The sequence below is a fragment of the Heterocephalus glaber genome, unplaced genomic scaffold (genome assembly GCF_053883595.1).
Source record: "Heterocephalus glaber isolate CG9 unplaced genomic scaffold, H.glaber_assembly_v1.0 deba00001550, whole genome shotgun sequence".
Taxonomy (NCBI): domain Eukaryota; kingdom Metazoa; phylum Chordata; class Mammalia; order Rodentia; family Bathyergidae; genus Heterocephalus; species Heterocephalus glaber.
In genome coordinates, this window is record NW_028258343.1 from 22,522,883 (window position 1) to 22,544,248 (window position 21,366).

Genomic DNA, 21,366 nt, shown 5'->3' on the forward strand with positions numbered 1-21,366 from the left:
GGAAGTCTGGTTTTGAGACTTGTTTATGTGTCTTCTCATTTTGACGTGGGGGAATGTGTGTGCTGTTGTCGCCCACACAGCTCACCCTTTTGTGCTGATAGTGGTGGTACGGCAAACTGGACGCCCCTTCTTTTGAACTGGGAGCGGTGGTACAGGGGCTCGGAAGCCTCCTCTGTGCTCAAAGCAGTGGTATGGAAGCCTGCAAGCCACTACTTCTGTGCTGGGAGTGGTGGTATGGTGCTAAAAATATTTCTATGACAAAATAAACATTCTGTTTAACACTGGCCAATTGGCGATACTCTTGGTTCTCAAAACTAAATCTCCCTTTTCCTTGCCTTTTTATTTTTATATTTTACTTAATTATTTACTTTTTTTTGTGTGTGTGATGGGGCCATGCTATGCAGTTCAGGTTGGCTTTGGCTTCACTTTGTATCCTAGACTGGCTTCAGTGGTGGTGATGACCCTCTTGCTGCAGCCTCTGAGTGCTGAGGTTACAGGCAGGCACCACCATGCTTGGCTGGCCTGTTCATTTCATGGTACTAACAAATAATCCCCAGAGATTCATAAGAGTAGGATGGACACACACACACATGCATACACACACAGACTTTAGGAGTAGGAATTTGTTCATACTACCACAGAGGTTGGCAGGTCCAAAATCTGCAGGGTGTTCCAAAGGGCAGGAGACCCGGAAGAGCTGATGCTGAAGGCCATCTTCTGACACAAATCTCTTGAGTTTTTCCAGGTAGATCAAACTCACCCATGCTATGGATTGTAGTCTACTTTACTGAATGTGTAACAATTTGAATATCAATTTCATCCAAAAATCACCTTCATCTCAATACCTAGACAGCCAAATAGCTTGGTGCCGTGGCTTAGCTCAGTTGACACATAAAGTTAAGCACTGCAGATGCAATGATGGTATGGTTGATGTCATCACTGGAAACATTTAAAAACTTTAAACCATCATTAGCAGATATTCTACTTGTGAAATTATCTCAGGTGCCTGCTGTCTGTATTCACAATTTCCTCTGGCATTGACCCTGTACACGGGAGATCTCCAATGGCTATGTTATACAAGTTTAGGCTGACACAGTAATCCACAAACCCAACATTGCCATGGCTTCACACAGTGAAAATGTCATTTACACAAAACCTCCATCCACAAGGTGGATCAGGCCCTGGGCTCCAGCTTACTCCTCTCTGCCCACAAGCAGACAAAGGGAGGGTGTGAGGGAGAAGGGCTGTAGGCAGGAAAGAGCTGAGGAGCAGAAGCTGCAGATCTCAGTGCAGACTGGAGGCACAGACATGGCCATCACTGGGGTGTAGCACCCTCAGGGGACAGCCTGCTACCCAGCGGTGAACAGCAGAGCCAGGGGCCGTAACAGACCAGGAGTCCTGTTAGGCTTTGAGGGCCTGGCCCCAGTAAGCACTGGAAATGATCCTCATATTTGCAGGCAGAGCTTGAGAGAGAAAATAAGGGTCAGATGAGGCTGGGAGGTGGGGCCCATGATGGTATCAATGGTTTGTCAGAATCGGGAGAGATTTGAGCTCACACACTGGTTGCTCTGTCTTCTCACACTGCTTGCTCTGTCTTCTCACACAGTGCTGGAACCATGCACGGCTGATATCCCAGAGCAGCAGCCAAGTAAATCTATTTTCTATGAATTATTCTGATTCAAGTATTTTGTTATAGCAATGGAAAGCAAATTCAAGACAAACACCAGCTGAGGGAAATGCATGCTCTTTTCAGAGTCCCAGCTCACTGAGATCTGGTGAAGACATATTTCTTTCCTTGCTGTAAATATATATGAGTTGCAGTGCCTCAGTCTTAACCTTCTATTTTAGTTTAAGTCTTGAAGAAGAGAGAAGAATCTACTAAATTTCTCTTTGCTGGGAAACAAGAGATTAAAAGTAAGACTCCAGGCTTTACATCAATCACTGGTCCCATCTGGTGAACATTCCCTTTGATGGCCTCATTTAGAACTTCAAGAGATTTTGTGCAGATTTAAAATTCTCATTACAGCTCTTGCCAAAGCCTCTTAAATGCAAAGCAATCTTAACTTTAAAAATTTAGAAATTGCTGAAGGAGATGTATCATTTACAGCCAAGAGCTGAAGATTGTAAGGAAAAATGGATCATGGGAAAAAACTCTAGCACATTCTGTAAGACTGTTGCTCTCTGAAAATAAAAGTAGCAAGACCTTCATCATGATATTTAAAGGTCTTTTCCTACATAGAGCTATGTTCATTTCTCCTTAGTTTCTGGGTTCCCCCTTAGTTTCTGGGGAGATGTGAAATACCAGCTGGTATGGTTCTTTGGCATATTGGCCACTTCCCTTGCCTTGGAAGGATCCTGAAGGGACTTGCTTCATGAGCTGCATGTTTCTTCTGCTCTCCAGGGAGCACTGTCTCCTCCCAAACCGTGACTTCCTCTTCCAAGGAAATGGATGTCTCCATCTCTGCAGTGTATTCTAGATGGCCATTTTCAATGAAAAACAAACACCCCCAAACATTTGTTTGTTCCTAGAGAAACTGTCCATTTTATCATTAAACTGACCATGGCCTATCTTACTGCTCCTTGTTGGTTACTGATCGAAGTCCCTGTCTGTAACAACATCTTATTCCTCTTGGCTTGAAGGGATATAGCTCATTGCCTTAACTATTTCATCTGCAAAGATCATTTCCATATTTTACATGGACTCCCACAATACTTATCCTTTTTTCTAAATTTTAATGTCCCCTGAATTCATATGTGCATATTTTCCTCTGTACATTTTCCTATTTGGATTTCTAATTTTCACTATCTTCTTTACAGGAAGAGGAACCACGTAGTATTTCTTTAAAAAAGGACAGAAAGGAGAGAATAAGCAGCAGAAAAGTGCAGAGCCATCCCAGTGATAGATTGCCAATATCTTTGTAATTATTTCTATCATAACTCTTACCCTGATAGCACACTGTGACTGCAATAGAAGATATATTGTTCAAGTTTTCTTGGGACTGTCAAGCACAATATGCCAGGGAGAGGTGTGGGGTATATTGCTGCACATCCATAATGCCAACAAATTGGAAATAACCTTGTTTAAAAATTCTTCCTCAAAACTGATACTCTGTTCCTTCTACTTTCTACATGAACATGCGCGTAAAATAGACAAAAGGGAAAATTCTCATTTGTGATAGAAATGAAAGAACAGGAGAGGGTGAGTGTTTAGTGAACCCCTCTCTCAGTCAGGCTCTTTCAAGCCGATTGTCTTGCTGACCCTCATACCACGTCCTGGTTGTGGTGTGTGTAGTTGTTCTTGTCATGCGTGGGAGGAAGTGGAGGCTCAGTACCAGTCCTGGAGAATGAGTGGCCACACGGGGACTGGGCCAGCTCGGGTGGCTGTGACTGAGCTGGGGACACGGTCCACACAGCACCGATGAGAGCTCAGCAGACGTCCTGTCAGTAGTCATGAAGTGGGTTACGTGCAGCAACTGCACTGATGATGCACCTGAATGGGCCACATTCTTCTCAGGATTTCAGGGGTGACTATGTTAAAACAGCTGCACCATCATTAAGCACCCAGGATCTATTACTTTATGCATCATATTGAGCTGTTTTCTTTGGCTCTCTGTGAGAATAAGGGAAAATGAATTATCATCTTTTCTCAGTTAAGTAGATAAACAGGAGAATCCATTTTCCTCAGGTTCTGCAACACCTCACTCCTCTGAGAAATCTACCTTAATGAATAACCCTAATAATTGAATCTTCTATCCTGTGCTTGCTCAGACACTTAATGTACCATGAGACTATGTGCAGTAATTGATGTCTGGTCACTTTGGATTCTGTAAATGTGTTTGGAACATGATGTATATTACTTAGTGAGCTGGTTAATAAACCTCTGCAGAGCAGCCATCCACTCCTCAGGGCCTGCACTGAGGACAGCAAGGGGAGGCATGGGGAGGGCCATAAAGCAAAGCCATGAAGCAACAAATAAGGCAGAGTGGGGACTTCATCAAGGACAGTCAAGGAGAATGGGTTCATGAACCCAAAGAAGACTCTAGTATGAGAGGAGAGTGACGTACTGCAGGGTGTTGAGTAGGAGCTACTTGCTGTCAGGAAGTGATTGATGATAGCCTCATTAGGATGACAAACCCACATGACAGGCTGTAGGGATTGGTGGATGAATTGGAGAGGGGAGAGTAGAGGCAGAAAGGGAAGGCTATTCTTCCAGAAGCTTGATGATAAAGGGGTAGAAGAAGCTAAATGGTGCCTTGATGGGAAATACTTGGTCACTGTTAGAGATGGCAAGGAAGAAGGAGATGAGAGGTAGAAGATGAGCAAGAGAGGAGGCAGCATTGGTCACTGACTTCCATGTGTGATCTGCTATCAGACTAGAGCTGGAAACTTGGATTTATCTTTCATTGGCTGCAGGACTTTGGACAGGCCTCAGTCTTGTCACTTGTTAGATGGGCATAATTTAGGATTGTTGTGAAGATTAAATGTTACAATAATTTAAAATGCTTAGCTTAGTGACTGACACATGGTGAACATCCAATAGGTAACAGCTATTATAATGACCAGTGTTAGAAATAGAAAGCTCCTAAATTGAAGTCATAGATGAAGGAATTGGTGTCCAAAGGAACATAAAGACCACTTTTTCTTCACAAGGACAAAGGACTAATGTTGTTATAATTCACATTGCAGGAGGCAAACTGAATGAAAAACTACCAGATGGCCTCAACTTTTCTTTTTCAAAAAAAGAGGACTATATTATCTATTGTGAGTGAGAGTTTAATAATATAAATTTAGATCCAAAGCCCCCCTTTTCCATTGACAAATGGAATTATTAGATAACAGTGAGTAAAATAATGAGTGGAACATATTAATGACTCCTAAAAATGAAAGGCACCAATTTTATACTAGCTGGTCTCTACAGTTAGGTTATTCACCTCCAAGAGTGTACAATTGTCTAGTAGCAGAAATGGCAAAAGGCATCTTGGCTCTTTAGAATTGAGGATAGGAGAACTTGCCATGATAAGGGTTGGGAGGGCCATGAGATTTGCGAAGGTGAATGAGAAAAGAATTGAAATGGGCATTGCACTAGTAGGGAAAGAAATTAATCCAGGAAGAGAGAATAGATTCAGCAATAGTTATGTCGAGGTTATAGAACCAGATCAGTTGTACAAGTTATGAAAGGAGGAAGTGAAGGAAATTTCAGTAGTTCAAAATTCCAGTGGTATAGATATTGATAGTAATTATGATTCCTACATTTATTGCTCATATTTCATAAGGGTAAGTTCACAAGAATGGAGTCCTCTTTTGTAAATGCAGAACAGAAAATGTTGAGAATCATGGCTCTGTCTAAATGATGAGGAGGGTAGATATTAAGAGAATGTTTATTCCTCATCTTGCAAGTCTACCACATCAACATGAAGATTCTTATGGAGAAAGTATGGAGCCCGAGACAGCATGATGATGTTTGAGCCAACATTCTTGAAAACATGAATCTTCACATTCTCCTAAACTCCAGTCACTTGTGGAATTTCTCCCTGAAATAGAAGACAAGAGCTTCACCTCTTCGTGAAGACATTGTGGATATTGCACACTCCTCTTCCTCTCTTCACTTATCAAGTATCAACATAAACCAATCGGGATGATGCTGAATCTTCTAAAGAAAAGAGGCTTAGCCCAAAAGTGCCATTAAGAACCCGGAGAATGTGTGTAGGATTGGATTCTGGAAATAACTGAATCAAGAGAGAACAGAATACAGTGGTGCCTTGTTTTATGAATTTAACTTGTTTTATGATTTGGGGGAAGATGGCTGTGTTTGTGCTTGTGAGGGGAAGATGGTCATGGTTCATATTTGTCACCTGATGCAGAGTTTATGAATGGAAGTAAAATTTTGCTGAACACTTTTTTTGGGAACAAAATTGCTTTCAAACAGAAGTGTTTGTGAACAGAGATATTACAGTTCTGTATAAAATTGAGCAAGATAGCATTTGCTTTCAGGGTAGGACTTGACCCTCTGTGAAAGACCCCAGAAAATGCTAATAAAGTGCAGTTATATTGGTTCTTAGAAGCTTGGAGAAGACAATGACCCACATTTAATAAAGTGAAATGCCAGAGTTGGTATGACATACAATGGAAAAAGAATCCAAAAGCCCCTTAGAATATGCTAGAGAGATATACTAGGCAAATAGAGAAGACAGTTTGTTTTCCAGACTAATGAGAAACATTCTGGAGAAAGGAGCCAGAATGCTGAGATAACTGCAGACTTTCCACTCTAGATTATGGCCGATGGTAGCAGATGGTATACAGAACCCTGCAGGCTCCATAAAATTATTGATAAGGTTTTTGAAATCATAAAACCACATCATGACACATAACCCTTTGAAGCAAGGTAATGCATGGCTGTGTTAGAGGCATGTGTGTATGTGGGGTGTGCATGGATGTGTGCATACGTGTGCAAGCCGACTTGCGGAGAGATACGGGGATAGTTAATAGATTGTCAGTCCCATCTCTCATGATAGGGTTTGAACTCCACAACAACACCATGGCCTAGGGACTCCTGGGGTGCTCCCTACAAATTAGGACAAGTTATTCCATTTTGTAACTCCTGTAGCTTGGAAATACTTCTCTGACTCATTCACAGATGACTAGAAGATTTTATCTTTTGTTCTGGGTTCTCAGAGCAGGTCCAAGATGGAACAAGCACACGGTCTGGGTATGTGATTGCATTTCCTGTGGGCTCACTGAATGTGTGACCCCCTGACATAGTGTTCCATATAATAACACAGGGACCAAAGGAAGGCCAGCAGCACTGTGCAGCTGCTCTACCTAAAAGCTGCTGGTCTTGCTGAGGAAAGGCACAGCACCTTAACTGTACCTGAGGCATCCAGGTGAACATGGTATTTTGAGAGAGCAAGATGATTTATTCTAATATATAGTACACACTCAAAGTCAACCATGATGATAGAGTTGTAGACTTCACAAATCTAGGAAACCAAGAGGTAAAGGTAGGGGTTTTCTTGGTTATTATCCTGGAAATTTCTTGGGATAATTTGTGTTTCCTTGCCTGGAGGTTCTGAGGAATTGGAGTTTTTGTTCTCCAGAGGGAAGTATGCATACACCAGGAGACACTGTCCTATGAGTCACGGTAAAATTGAAGCTCAAGCTGCTGTTTAATCACTGCAGGTCTTACAGGTGGAGAACAGAAAGCAAAGAAAGAAGTCACTCTGCAGGTGAGAAGAGTTAACCCTGGTTACCATGGGGAGAGGCTGTTGTTAGCCAATGGAGGAAAGAAGCACGCATTTGCCTCTCTGATGTCTCATCAGGGTGCTCTTGATGTCCACTGGCCAGTTCTGGTAAGTGTAGAAGTGAAGCAGTTCTGATCTGAGAAGGGCATGGAGTTTAGGAATTCAGACCCCACAGGGATAAACCTCGAGTCACCCACAAGTTAATTCACCTGCAGTGGTGTGGTGCTCAGGATGAGGAGCATCCAGCGTGGATGATGAAAGTCAGAGGTGATGATATTGATGGAAGCTGTAAGATCAGAAGCCACAGGAGGGCTACAGTTTCTCCCATGAGCCACCCTCTTGCAAGGTTCACCAAGAAAAGAAAACATTTGAGTTTTTTTAAATGGTCCAAACCTAGTGTAGAAGAGAATTGGACCCAAGTCCTGCAAGGAGCAGGCTGTAGTGGCCATGTGGTACCTGGCTCAGAGGTCTCCTGAAGACGAGCTCTCTGTCACTCCAGGCCCAGAGGGACTGGCCACTCCCGGCTGAGAGTCCAGGCTCCCGGTTAGCGGTTGCCTTCATCCACAGGGATCTGCTCTACAAAAGGCTACGTCCTCTTCCTGGGGAAGCCCTGCATGTCATGATCAGTCAAGATGGGGATCAAGGGACTCAGCCCACTCGCCTGCATCCCAGGCACATTTGAAGTGCCATCTTAGCTGTGGGACTTCCCCCGTGGTTTCTTGAGTCCCCTGTTGTTCCTGTAACAGTTCAGTTTTCCTTTCTACCCAGTCTACTTCCTTCACCTCTTTAGAAATCGTATCCCTAAGAGCACTCTTCAAGAAAGCACTGACCTGTAAATCCTCTTGCTAGTCTGTTGCCTGGCTGTCCAAACCAGGAAACAACGGCTTGGAGAAAGTGAGCAGAGGAGCTCAAAACATGTGGCTTCTTGTTTCTCTGCTAACTCTCTACTTTCTAACTTTCAAATCGGTCCCCAATATGCCTTTTTACATAAGATTTAATAAAATATCAAAGTATACAGTTAAGATGTCAAGAAAATAGCCATAAAGTAAATTTACTTTGTGCATAAACTGGGCTTAATCAATTAGGGACTGTGAATGCGAAAGTCAGGAAGAGACCAACATAAGGTTGGGTGGATCTGGGTGAACAGAGGATTTCTATGAATGTTTTCAGATTCAATGGCTACATACATTTTTAGTAGTATATTCTAATTTTCATAAAGCTGCTAATGTCCAAGTTAGGTATGGTATTCAGTACAAAGATGACTTTTCACAAATTCATCCTTCTTTAGTTGTGTGAATTGGACAAGCTGTTTAATTTCTATGAAACTCTGTTTCTTCATCAATATGTTAAAGAAAATGCAACTATGTAAAATTATTCATATTTTAAATATTTATTTTTCATTGATGCTGTATAAATTTATTGGTGCTGTAATAGACTTCCTAAAAGTTAGTGACTTTAACAACACAATTTTGTTATTTTATGATGGACCTCAGTATCCTTATTATCAGAGCCTGTAGATAGATGTATGACCTTTCTTGGTCAGAGGGACTCTGTGAATGTGATAAAGTTAATAATCTTGAGATGAGATTATTCTTGAGTTTTGGGGGCCCCTTGTAGGCCCAGGTGTTAATGAGAAGGGGTAGCAGTGACAGCCAAAGGAAGAGATGGGAAGATGGAAGCAGGGCTGGAGTGGCAACCTTGCGGAGCTTGGGAGAGATGAGGAAGCTGATTCTCCTCTAGGTTGTCCAGCAGGAAATCAGCTTTCTCTTAGCTCAGGAAAACCCATGTGAGTGCTCTGATGTTCAGAACTGCAGGTAGTAAACTGAAGCCGTGGTGCGCTGTTGCCGCAGTAGTAGGAGGCTGGACCAGTGGGTGCCATGAGGTTGAGTCCCCAAGCTGCCTTCCTCTCCGGAGACTCTGGTTCCTTGTCCTTTCCAGTTTCTAAAACTCACTTGCATTCTCAGACTTGCTCACACCCTGCCCTCTTCAAGTTCAGTAATGTGCATCTTTCCCTGACAACAGCCAGGAAAAATTCTCAGTTTCAAGGACCCGTGTGATTAGAGATCCTTAACTGTCCTCTCCTCAGAATCCTTTTTCCCTTTGGCATGTAAAGTATCACATGACCAAGTTCAGGAGATGGGGATGTAGACAGCTTTTTGGACAGAGTATTATTTTCCTACTGCGTCTACTACCCTGCAAAGATTAATGAGATGACATCAGTGAAACATAAACATGTTGCCTAATGCAGTAAACATCAGTAGAGCCTTCCTCTCTGGAGATCAAGTTCATATTTTAATTGCTCTTATCTGTTTTGACATGTTCTAATTATTATGCTGTATAAATTAAATATTATAAGGATTTGGTACATGTTACTTCAGCCTCGTTAGCTGAAGCTGATAAATATCCCTCCTGATTTTCCAAGCCATCTGAATGGAACCAAATTATTGGAAATGTATGAGATTTGCTGGGTTCAAGAGTGATCTCAGACACATATATAGTTGCCCAGGAAAACTGAGCAGTTTCCCCTCAGCAGCTATTTTGTGCATGGATAAATGGACTGGGCACTCTCCTGGGTACTAGGGAAGGAGGGCCCAGTGGTAGGTAAATAATACCAGCCTTCGTGGTGGCCCAGTTGAATTCAGCTCTGAAAACAAATTGTCATTGCTCATTCCAGTCCCTATGCGTGTGATGGAGCCACCACGACAGAGCCATTGTTTGTGCAAGGAGCAGCTTTCAGCGTTAGTATTCTTTTAGCTCTTGCTTCCTGCAGTGCTGTTTGTTGTTAAGCATACTTTTATTTAAATTCTAGATCCGTGGGTTCTCACAAAGTTCACGTTTGTACTAGATCATCAATTGGAAATGTCATTAAACATATATTCAGTTAGGGAAATAATTAACTTGTTAGGAGTGAGTTTGGGCGGTTTTCCAATTTTGCATTAGGTATTTTGAAGTCACATTTGTAATCATTAAGCTTTACATGTGGCTGTGGTCAGCAAAAACACCTCACTGAATCAATTGTGATTATAGATCAAAAGATGCACGACAGAAACCTCTCAGAACTATAACGGAATGAAGGAACCTGTATTTTTATTCACTGGAAATAAAGTTCCCTTTAGGGAAGGAGCTGCCCTTATTTAGTAAAATAAACAAAGATGTATGACTTTCTGTTCTGGAAGCTGGAAGGAAGAACAGTGGGAAACTAAGACTGAAGGAGAGCTAATGAAAATACTAGAGCAAAATTACTACACATAGCACCAGCATGTTGGGTCTTGAGAACAGCGATGAAAGAAGAAAGAGAGATAGAAACAAGCAAGATGGAGACCCTGAGAGGGCAGCCCCGTCCACAGGACCTCCACACAGATGAGGACATCAGCCACTGAGTTTTGCGGTGACACTTCCTACTCTTCACCAGTCCAAGCTTTCTGCCAAGCGTGACCTTTAACGCACGAAGAATGAAAGCCGATGAAGGTAGAAGTCTCCATCTTAGCTAGTGCAGGCCAGACAGAAGACACCAGGGAAGCCCCCACCTTCAGTGGACACAGGAATTGAGCAGAGGGCGTTTGGGCCCCTGGCCCTGGGCCAGCAAAGCCATGGCAACAGCCGGGCGCTGAGCGCAATCTCAAGGTGCTCAGCGCCATTTTCCGCATCGCTAGCTGTGATGTGGTGAAATCACTTTGTCACTTTCAGGCTTTGTTTCTTCACCTAAAAATATTGACTTAAACTCGGGCCCAGGTGAGGGCCCTGCTGTGGCAGTCAACGCCAAATGTTATTGCAGTGGTTGGTGTTGTTGCTATTCATTTTGATATTGCCTCTTCTTTTTCCTTGTTTGTTTCTTTCAGCCCGAAAGGGCAGCGATTATCATAATAATTCTGTTAGGGATAATAGAGATTTATGAGCATTCAGATGAAGAAGACTGAGGCGGATGTAAGCAGAACTGATCTTCTCCTCCCACCCAGCTGGAGCTCTGAGATGGCTCGCCCTCATTGTCCTTCCTCCTATTCACTCCCCAACACACTCCTCTCCTACCAATTGCTGTTTTTAAAAATGCTCCTCACACAGGGATGCAAAAGTGCAAATTGCAAAAATCAGCGACACTTCTGCTCCTCGTGTCCACTGGGCCCTCCTCGCACTGACGCACCCCATAATACTCTGCAGTCTCCCTTACACGAGGCAGCTCCTGGGCTCTTCTCAGGCAGTTCTATTTCTTTTCGGATTCCTTCGGTGTCCTTTCTCCTGTGCACACCTCGCCATCCTTGCTACCAAGTATTTTCATCCCTCCATCCTCATCCAGGGTTCCTTTGCTTCACCATCGCCAGAGGTTTAACTGCTACAGCACAATATCTGTGTCCACATCCGCCGCCCTGCGTTTCTACTCCACTTTGTCACCCAGGCCAGATCCTCTCCCTGCCAGGGTGTAAACATCTACATACACATTCAGAATCACATTGCTGTCACTCCTCCCTACAACTGGTTTCTGCTCTGTTATTTTCATCTCATAGCCAGCTGCCATATCCCTCTCCACCCAATGTCCTACTTGTATTTTACAAGTCAGTGATCTCCAAACTCTTTTGATCTTGTACCCATTAGTGAAAAACACTAATCAAGCACTCCTGAATGGATTCAGCTGGATATTATTCATTTGTATTATCACCCCATATATTCAATATAGGGAAAAGCTTTTAAAATTTTTTCAGGTAAGAAGTAGAAACTCTAATACTTCATACAGTCACTAGAGTGTCATGCCACCCTGTCATAGACATCTCTGCATTATTAGGGCTTGCTGACTCTACATCCTAAAATTTTAGTTGATCTTTCATTTCTTGCCTCTTCCCACAGCCTTGGTTCATAACCTCATACTTTTTTCTGGGAAGGTTCTTGCCACAAATGCATCATTTCCTGGCCTCCTGGCCCTGCATTTGTGTTCCTCACATGTGTTTTACTGAATTTATTCAAACTATATAGCTGTACTTTTTCCCTCCCCCCACTAAAACCATTCACTGACCTTCCACTGTCTACTGGACAAAACTAACCTTCTATGGTCCAGGTCCTATGTAGCTGGATATGCTACGACTCCATTTTTTCCCTATTCACTTTTTATGTAAAGAAAATTATTGATGCTAATGTCATGGCTTGCTGAGTTAGGTATGTTTTATGCAAAGGGAAGGAACCATTATGGTACACTAGGAATTACCAGTTAGCTGTACCTCCCTCACAACTTCCTGCCTTGTCTGCTTGTTCCAAACCCACCGCTGTCCTGCTGGGTAGGGGGGGCAGGGACCTGCAGGTGTTCATAGCAGTAGCCCTGGGCCCGCACTGGAGCCCCATCTCCAGGCCCTGGTGGGGCTGGGGCTCAGAGCAGCAGGGGGCTGAGAAGGAGCTCATTGTGAGGAGGCAGACTCATCAGCTTGTTCCTGACAGGAAGAGCTGTCCCTCCCAGGAGTGGTCCAGTGGCCAGGGCATGACTCTGCCCTTCCCAAAATGCTGAACATCCACTAGGGTTGCTTCACTAGTTTCCCACAGTGTCTACCTTTGTGTCATGTAGTTCATTCTCACTAAAAAGATCAGAGTGATCCATTTATACCGCAAGTGAGATCATGACACGCTTCTCCAAACCCTACGATGGGCAGCACACTTTTAAAATCAGTTTTATAATTTGCCACTACTTGTACTGATGAATATTTGGGATAGTGTTTTGTTCTTTAACTTACAGAGAATTATCAAAGTGTTAAATAGCAAAGAGAGTATAACAGAAAGTCAATGTCTCCCTCTTGGAGTAAAAACCAAGATCCTCACAGTGGCCTCTAGCATCAGCTCTCTCACCTCCTGGCCCTTCTCTGCCGCTGTGCCTTGCTCACTCTGCCCCGCAACCTGCCCCTTGCCTCCCCTGAGCCTGTCGCTCTCCCCCCAGGCAAGACCACTGCCTCTGCTGGAACATCGCTCCCTAGGGTGTGCGTGGCTCTCTCCTCCCCTTTCCTCTAGCCTCTGCTCTAAAGTCACATTCTTCCTGCAGTCTCTTCTGACTACTAACTGAAAACCGCAACCAGTGCAGGAATATTTCATTTTTGAATGCTCCCTACTCATCCAGAGTAGCTTTCTGTCTGTCTGTCTCCCTCTCCTCACCTTCAAATAAACCGTCTTCTTTTATATTAAAGAAACTGAAACCAGCACAGCCAGATACCTGCCCCTTTACTCTCCCACGTGTCCTTTCTCCCTGTGTGGTTCGCGTCTTGGTGAACCCCCAGACCTCGCGTGAGCGCCCAACTGGGTCGGGGCGTGTGACGTCACCGGCGTGTGACGGGCTCAGAGCTAAACGTGGATGGGAGGTGAGGTCTGGTTGGAGGAGGTGGCCCCTGGGGGCGTGGCCTGGAAGGTGCCTCTCCCTTTCTCCACCCTCCGTAGCTCTGGCTGCCGCGCCATGAACAGTTTGTCGTCTGCCACGCCAGTGCCTGGGAGCCAGTTGCCTAGGGACTGAAACCTCTACAAACTGCGAACTAAAACAGACCTTTCCTCCTTAAGATGAGTGTTGGATATTGTGTGTCAGCAGCCAGAAAGCGTAACATTCCACTACTATTTTCTACATATTTTTTTACAAAATAGTACTTTGCTTAATATGCTATTTTAACTTCTTCGTGTCTTAGGTTTTTGCTTATTGTCCATATGCCCTCACAACAATAGAAACTCCGCAAAATAAGACATATTTGTGTTTTCCACTGATCGTTTAAGAGCCAAAGGGTGCTTAGCTCATTACAAACTCCACCGATACATGCTGAAATTCTTGTTGAAACGCTGTATCTTACGTACTATTTTATAGTTGGTCCACTTGCCTTTCATAGTAAATTACAAAATCCATGATATAATGACTGTCTTATTCATCTTTTAAAAGCCATATCTGTCACGGGACACCTTAAAGACCCTAAAACTCACCATTTAAAAGTGTACAGTGAGTCAGGGTTTTTTTTTTTTGTACCGGGGATCGAACTTGGGTCCTTGTGCTTTCGGAATAGACAGTGGAACCACTGAGCTAAATACCCAGACGTGAGTGAGGATTTTTGCTTTGTTTTGTTTTTGTTTCATTTCATTTTATTTTATTTGTTCTACCACTGAGTTACATCCCCAGCCCTACAGTGAGTTTTGACAGATGAATACAGTCATGTGACATCACTGTACCCAAGACAAAGAACACATCCATCACAACAAAATGGCATTCAGTTCACAGCCAGTCCCTGCTTTCTAGCCCCAGCCTCTGGCAAACACTGCCATGTTCATTATCTTTGTTTTTACTTACGTTTTAAAATTTCATGTGAAAAGAACCATCTGGTATGCATCCTTTCTAGTTTGACCTCTTTCACTTCCATAATTATTTTGAGATGTATTCATTTTATTGCATAGTCCAGTTGTTTGCCCTTTTTGTTGATGAGGAGTATTCCATAGTATTTCTGCACTACAATTTGTTTATTCATTCACCAATTAATGGATATTCAACTCTTTTCAGCATTTGGATATTATAAATAAATATGTTATGGACATTTGACTACAGTTCTTTGTGTAGGTGTAAGTTTTATTTCTCTTGGATTAGAACCAGGATCGATGAGACATAATATTAATCCGTATTTAACTTTATATGAAAATGTCAAACTGTTTTCCAATGTAGTTATATTATAAGCAATATATGAGCTTCAGTCATGTTGTGTTCTAGCCAGCACTTAGTAATATTACTCTCTTTAATTTTAGCATTTGTAGCGATGTGAACTGAAATCTCACTGTTTTTTAATTTTCACTTCTCTGATGACTAATGATATTATACATCTTTATATGCATATTTTAAAAATTCATAAATATTCTGTTTTTTCTTTTAAAATGTTTTTTCATTGCAGTGCTGGGGATTGTATCATAGCTTTACACGTGCTAAACAAGTACTCTATCATGGAGGTACATCTCGAGCCCTCAAATCTACTCTTCAGTGGACCATTTACAAAAATCTTTCACATATTTTTACTGGATTGCTTTCTTATTACTTAGTTGTAAAAATTTTAAATATATTTTTGGATGCAAGTCCTTAATCATATGAGTTTTGTCAGCATTTTCTCCGTGTCTGTGGCCTATTTTCTCATCTTCTCAATAAGATTTTTTAAGATGAAAAGTTGCTATTTTTGTAGCTAAATGTATCAGGAAATTCCTTTTGGTTCTAGTTGGGACTTTTTGTCAAGAATGCGTTTTGAATTTTGTGAAATATTTTTCTTGTATCTATCAAAATGGTCTTATACTTTCACCTTTTTAGTGTGGTAACATAGTGAGTTAATTAATTGGCATTTCAGTATTAAGATAAGCTGGCTTTCCCAGAAGAAGCCCACACTGTGATGTATTGTCCTTTTTATGAGTATATTGCTGGATTTGACTACTAATAATTTTTCAAAGTATTTTTATATCTTTATTCATGAAGGATTTTTCTGTGTAGTTTTATTTTGTTGCAATATATATTTTTTAGTATTTGTAATGGGTGCATTTGGCATAAAAAATGATTTGGCAAGTGTTCTTTTCTTATTTTCTAGAAGAGTTGATTTAAGATTAAAATTTTTGATAGATTTATAGGTTCCCTAAATCTTTGGTAGATTTCATTCTGTGAAACAATATTGGCCTGTGGTTTTCCTTGGAAAGGTTTTAATTTCTCTAATAGATACAGAGCTATTATGATTATTATCTTTTCCATCCACAGGTTTGTCCATTCCATTTGTCTTTTCACACATCAGCCATATGAATACTGTACAATGGTGCCATCAGTCGGACCATTCCATGTCTGCAATTGTGGATCACTTGATTCTTTGCCAGTGGATCTACGGCTTTGCTGATATTGTGTCTCATAATGTTTATTACTTATATTGGCTTGCAATGGTCATGCCTTCCCGCCTATCGGCCTGCTAGTGAGGGGAGTTAAAACAACCCCGGTAGTTTTACATGGTTTGCATTTTGTTGTTGCTATATTTTATTTTCTCACAGATTTCCTGTTCTTACAGTAGAGAGCTACTGCTATGTTCTTAGCACGTGTTCTGGACTCCTGGGGAGGAGAGGGCATGGGAGGCGGAAAGAGTGCTGGTTCTGAGTGTCTCACCAGCCCCAGATCCCTCCTGCTGAGTGGGCCTCCAGCTGCCCCAACAGGTTTCTCTGAGTGCTCCTTTGCCTCCCCAGCGCAGAGCTCCACCATTTCGCTTGCTTCAAGGCTGCCAGTGCTGGTGCTGGGGAGCACCGCTGTGGTTCTTCCACTGCAGGTGTAGCCTCCTGTATGCTTGTGCATTCCTGACCCTTCTGTCTGTGTTAGCTCAACTGTATTTGTGTTTTTGCAAATTCTTAGCTGCAATCAAGTCTGTTTCTTTCTTTCTGTAGCAGCCCTTTGCTCTCTGCCAGCACTGGACCTTTAGTGTGGATGTATTTCCTGACTTCTTCCAGGGAGAGACTTTTTCCTTATGTTCAGTGCAAGGTGGGGAGTGTGAATTTCCTACTCACCCAGTAGCTCAGCCCCTTTCTGGGATTTGGAGGCAGGAGTGATTTTAGCTTTTTCCTAACATCCTGCAGCATTTATTTCTAGCCATGCTACCAACATTCATCTGGTAGAAGAGGGTTAGTGCAAAGGCTTTGCTTTGTAAGAGAAAGAAGTCTAGAGCCTTGCTGGGCCCCTGCCAATCCCCTGTGCCATGGCTGATGGCTACAGGCATGCCAGAACCTCCTTCTCATGTGGTATTAAACTGCTAATGTGTGCAGATTCTCCATGTGTCTGGAGCTCAAGAATTTAGGGATTTCAAATTGATATGCTGATCTACCATTAGTCTTTAAGGTGTATGAGAAGTTTACTGGTTTTCTGCTGTCTGTGGTGGTGAAGGTAGACTGTCAGCTTGATTGGCTTGGGAGCTGTCCACAGAATTAGTGAAGGACACTGCAGGGTGTGTCTGGGTGGCTCCTGGAAGTGTGGCTGTGGGGCCTGTACCTGGTCCCTGGCTCCTTCCTCTCTGGCCATGCTCCCCTGCTGTGTTTCCTGGTGCCATTATCTAGGCATCTTTGCTCTGACTCGGCCTTCTGCCATGATGCTCCTGCTTGGAGACAGCCAACCATGGACTGAATCCCCCGAAACTGTGAGCCACATAAACGTGTCCTTCCTTAAGTTGTGGGTGTTGGGTATTTTGACCTAGCGACAGCATTATTGACCAGAGCACTTTCTTCCTTCCATGGTTGGTGTCTCTTCTTCTTGTTCTCTGCCAAAGTCGGAACAGTTTATAATTCCCAATTTTCCATAGAAAAACTCGTATTTTGAAATTCTGTCTTCTTGGTGATTTGAAACTGTGGCTCTAAGATAGGCCCAAATGAAACTAGGACTTGGTAGATTCAATTTTCCTTCTGGATAAAATGGGAATGACAATAACTTGAGTCTCTGCATATCTTATGTGGAAGGAGAACTAATGTTTTCATCTTAATTTGGGACTCTATTATAGAGAACTTCTAAAAAAATCTCTAAGTTCCTTCTAAAATGTACTTAATCTGTATAGGCTTCTAGAAATACCATGGAGTCCTGGTCTGGGAGACGATTTCTGCCCAGAAATATTTAGATGTTCCAGTTCAGTGACCTCAAGCCCTGGCCCTCTAAGGCAATGTAAAGCATTCCTGGCTGCTCTCCAAGCCTCTTTCAGGGCTCTCATGTCCCCCCTTCCCCACAGCCCTGCAGGTGGGGGTCCCCTGCTTGGGGCTCTCCCGCCTGGTCCCACCTCATGAGCTTGCTCCCTAAATTCTTACAACATCCTGCGGCTCCAACCGAAGTGAGGACTCCGCCTCCATGTCATGCTCTCACACAGTATCTTCTTTTCTGCTCAGCACGTACCTTCCTTTGGAACATACAACACACTTGATTATTCCTTGAATTAACCTCTTCCTTCCTGTGACCTGTTTTGGGCCAGAGACCCTGCCTGTGTCACCCACTGTGTTGCTGACAGAGTTTAACTCATACTTTGTTCTTTGCCTAATGCAAAGCAGTTGCTCAACATTTGTTGAATGAATAAAATCCTTATGAGGTGGAGAGACAGACAGAACAAGGGCAGATTCAGGATGGCTTTCCAAGGCAAGGTTTGGTGCTGATGGCTACTTCTCAGAAGTGGAGGCCAGGCCAGGGCCAGGTGGGCTTGTTCTGAACCGTCCTTTAAACAAGCAGTCTCCGAGAGTGAGGGGGAGGCCCAGTGAACATGGCAGCTTTAAGTCTGAGCTCAGCGTGAGAAATGCCCACATTAAATTGGGTCGCAGAGACCATGCCTGGGACAGAGCAACTCAGTGGTCCTCTGGGAAAGAGACGCACGGAGCGTTGCCACAGCCTTCTTTGTGTTACACAGCCAGAATTTCATAGCAACCACTTCACCCCAAGTGAATGAAGAAAGTGTAGATTGCTTTGGTCAGTAGTTTGCAAAGCTAGTTTATTGTTTAAGGAAAAAAACCCCCTCATTTTTCACCTAACAACTACGAACTTGGGTTTCAGGTAGATTAAACTGATACAATTAATAGACTGTAATATAGAGGACTATTTTGGTTACCTAAGGCAGAAGAAAGATATTCATAAAGTCTCAAGTGCATAAATCATGAGGCACAGATGGATTAATTTGATCATATGAAAATTGAAGATTTATTTTTTTCACTAGGGACATAATAAAAAACAACAGATAAAAGAACAGGAAAGTTATTCACAATATTGAGAATGAATGAAAGATATATATCTATAACACACAAGGAACTTTACAAATAAATAAGAAAAATACAAAAGCCACAATGAAATACAAATAAGGTAGGCAGATGGTGTTCACAGAAAAAGCACCCCCAAAGCTATCGGGAATATAAAGGGGTGTCCACCATCAAGTCAAGTGGGAACAAGGGAGGACTTGTGTTCGGTGCCTAGTGTAGCTTTCTCTACGGCTGTGCGCAGCCTCTGAACCAAGGCAGTGGGAAACAGGAGCAATGTTCACAACAGTGAGCAGCACGCAGGCAGCACTTCCCATGTGTCAGTTACTATTCTGAGCTCACAACAGCCCCAAAATGTATCAGTTTATCCATATTTCCTTCATTCATAGAAATGAAGGTCTGTAAGGTCAGGCAGTAAGTGGACACTTGGGATTTGAACCTGGGCAGTCTGGTTGCAGAGTTCTTGGTGTGAAGCCACTGTATGCCTAAGCACTGCAATGAGAGCTGCAGTACATCCTTAATGAAAATGAGAATGTGTACATTCCAGACTATGATACATGTTTTTATGGAATGTATTAGTATAAAATGATAACCAAAGCATATTATGATGGAAATAATTACATAAATGCATCAACGGAGGGTGTAAAGATTTTGCGCTTTTACAGATTTCGTACTTAAACATGAGCTTTCAAATGCCAACATAGGTGAAGGCCAAGCAGCATTTCCTGGACCCCAGAAGCTCCCATAGGTCAGAGGGGCAGACGCTGGTGAACCAGAGTAGCACACGACACAGAGAGAAGAACCAGGAGATTGTATGGAAGAAATCTTCTTTTAGCCTCTTATGAGAAGAAACTGAGTTTTTTTATTGGCCTGGTCTTTTGTTTAGTACCTGATACAGAAGAGTTGATGGTTGAAGATTTAAATATTTTCCTTACCTAGAAGTCAGTCTCCAACATGTGGGTGACAGACAACACCAGGAGCGGCATTTCTTACCTAAGCTCTGTCCTCGTTCAATGGCTATACATTTCATTCAAGTAAAGAATTGTTCTGTGTTTGCATTTTGGCATTATGTTTAATTAAAATATGGGTTTGATATGAGCTAAAAGAAACCTCAATGATCAGAGAATGAGAAACAAAACAAGACTCATGGGGAGAAAAATGAAATAAATTGTTGGCTGTTTTTCATCCCACACTCCTGTGCACACAGGCGCGGAGCTGCCGGATGGGACAGTCTGGGCTGGGGTGGGAGCAGCGAGATGAAAGGCCAGTGGCTGTGTTGAGGGAATGTGACCCACTTCTTGTTCGCCCACAGCTGCTTGAGATTCTTGGAAGCAGAAATACATCATGAGATTCAACTCAAGGAGCAGCAGGAAAATCAACTTGTAAGGAAAACAGTTGTCTGCAATATTTTTCTTGCAAGTCACCTGAGTCACCATTTTGGTTTTCTTCCAGAGGAACTGGGGGTCTCGTGGAATCTGCTTTGCACAACTGGAAAGTTCTTTTTTTTTGGTAAAATTTTTTTACAACAGGGTAAAGGAGCCTAATATTACTTTCATTAAAAAAAAAAAACCCTCTCCCCTCCTTATCGATAATCCAGGTGCTGGCTGATGAATGGTGGAAGGACCCAAGGAGGAGATTTAGAGTGGCCAGGCACAGATTTAGAGTGGAGTGGTCCAGGACAGTGTCCCTACACACTCTTCCTTCTTCCCGTAATCGAGCAATAACCGTTTTCAACGCACACCCCATGCTTGTCTGCTCTTCTGCCCCTCATCAGATTCCTCTGCCTATAACTCTCCCTCCCTTATTTGTCTTTCACACTGCAACTGTTGTTTGACGCCACCTCCAGACACCAGCCCTTGGTCCCAAGCCCCAGATCTACTCACTGCGCATTAACCCCCTCTGGCCCTCACTGTAGGTTGGGTGAGTGTCCCAAAGTTCCAGGTGTTAGAGCCATGGCTGCCAGCCTGTAGTCCTCCTGGGAGGTGGAGAACCTTGGGAAAGTGGGGTGCAGTGGGGTGCAGGTCCTTGGGGTGAGCACTGAAGGGTGCAGGGGCCCAGCCCCTTCCACTTGCCCTTTCCTTCTTGGGCACTAGCAGGAGCAGCTGCCTCTGCCACGCCCTGCCACAGGATGATCTGCCTCACCAACACCCACCCACAAGCAAGGGCGCCAGTCAACTATGGACTGAAACTTCCAAAACCATGAGCCAAAATCAAGTTTTCCTCTCTTTAAGTTGATTATCTCTGGTATTTTGCTACAGTAATGGAAAGCTGACTAAAGCAGCACTGTATTTTAATTGTTTTATTTGTTCTGGGACTTATTGGTTCCACCTGACAGTAATAATTTGTTGCTGTGTATTTTGTTCTCTTGTCTCGCTCATCTTTGTCTCCCTCATTATGAGGATGTGCACATGGCATGTTCTCAGTA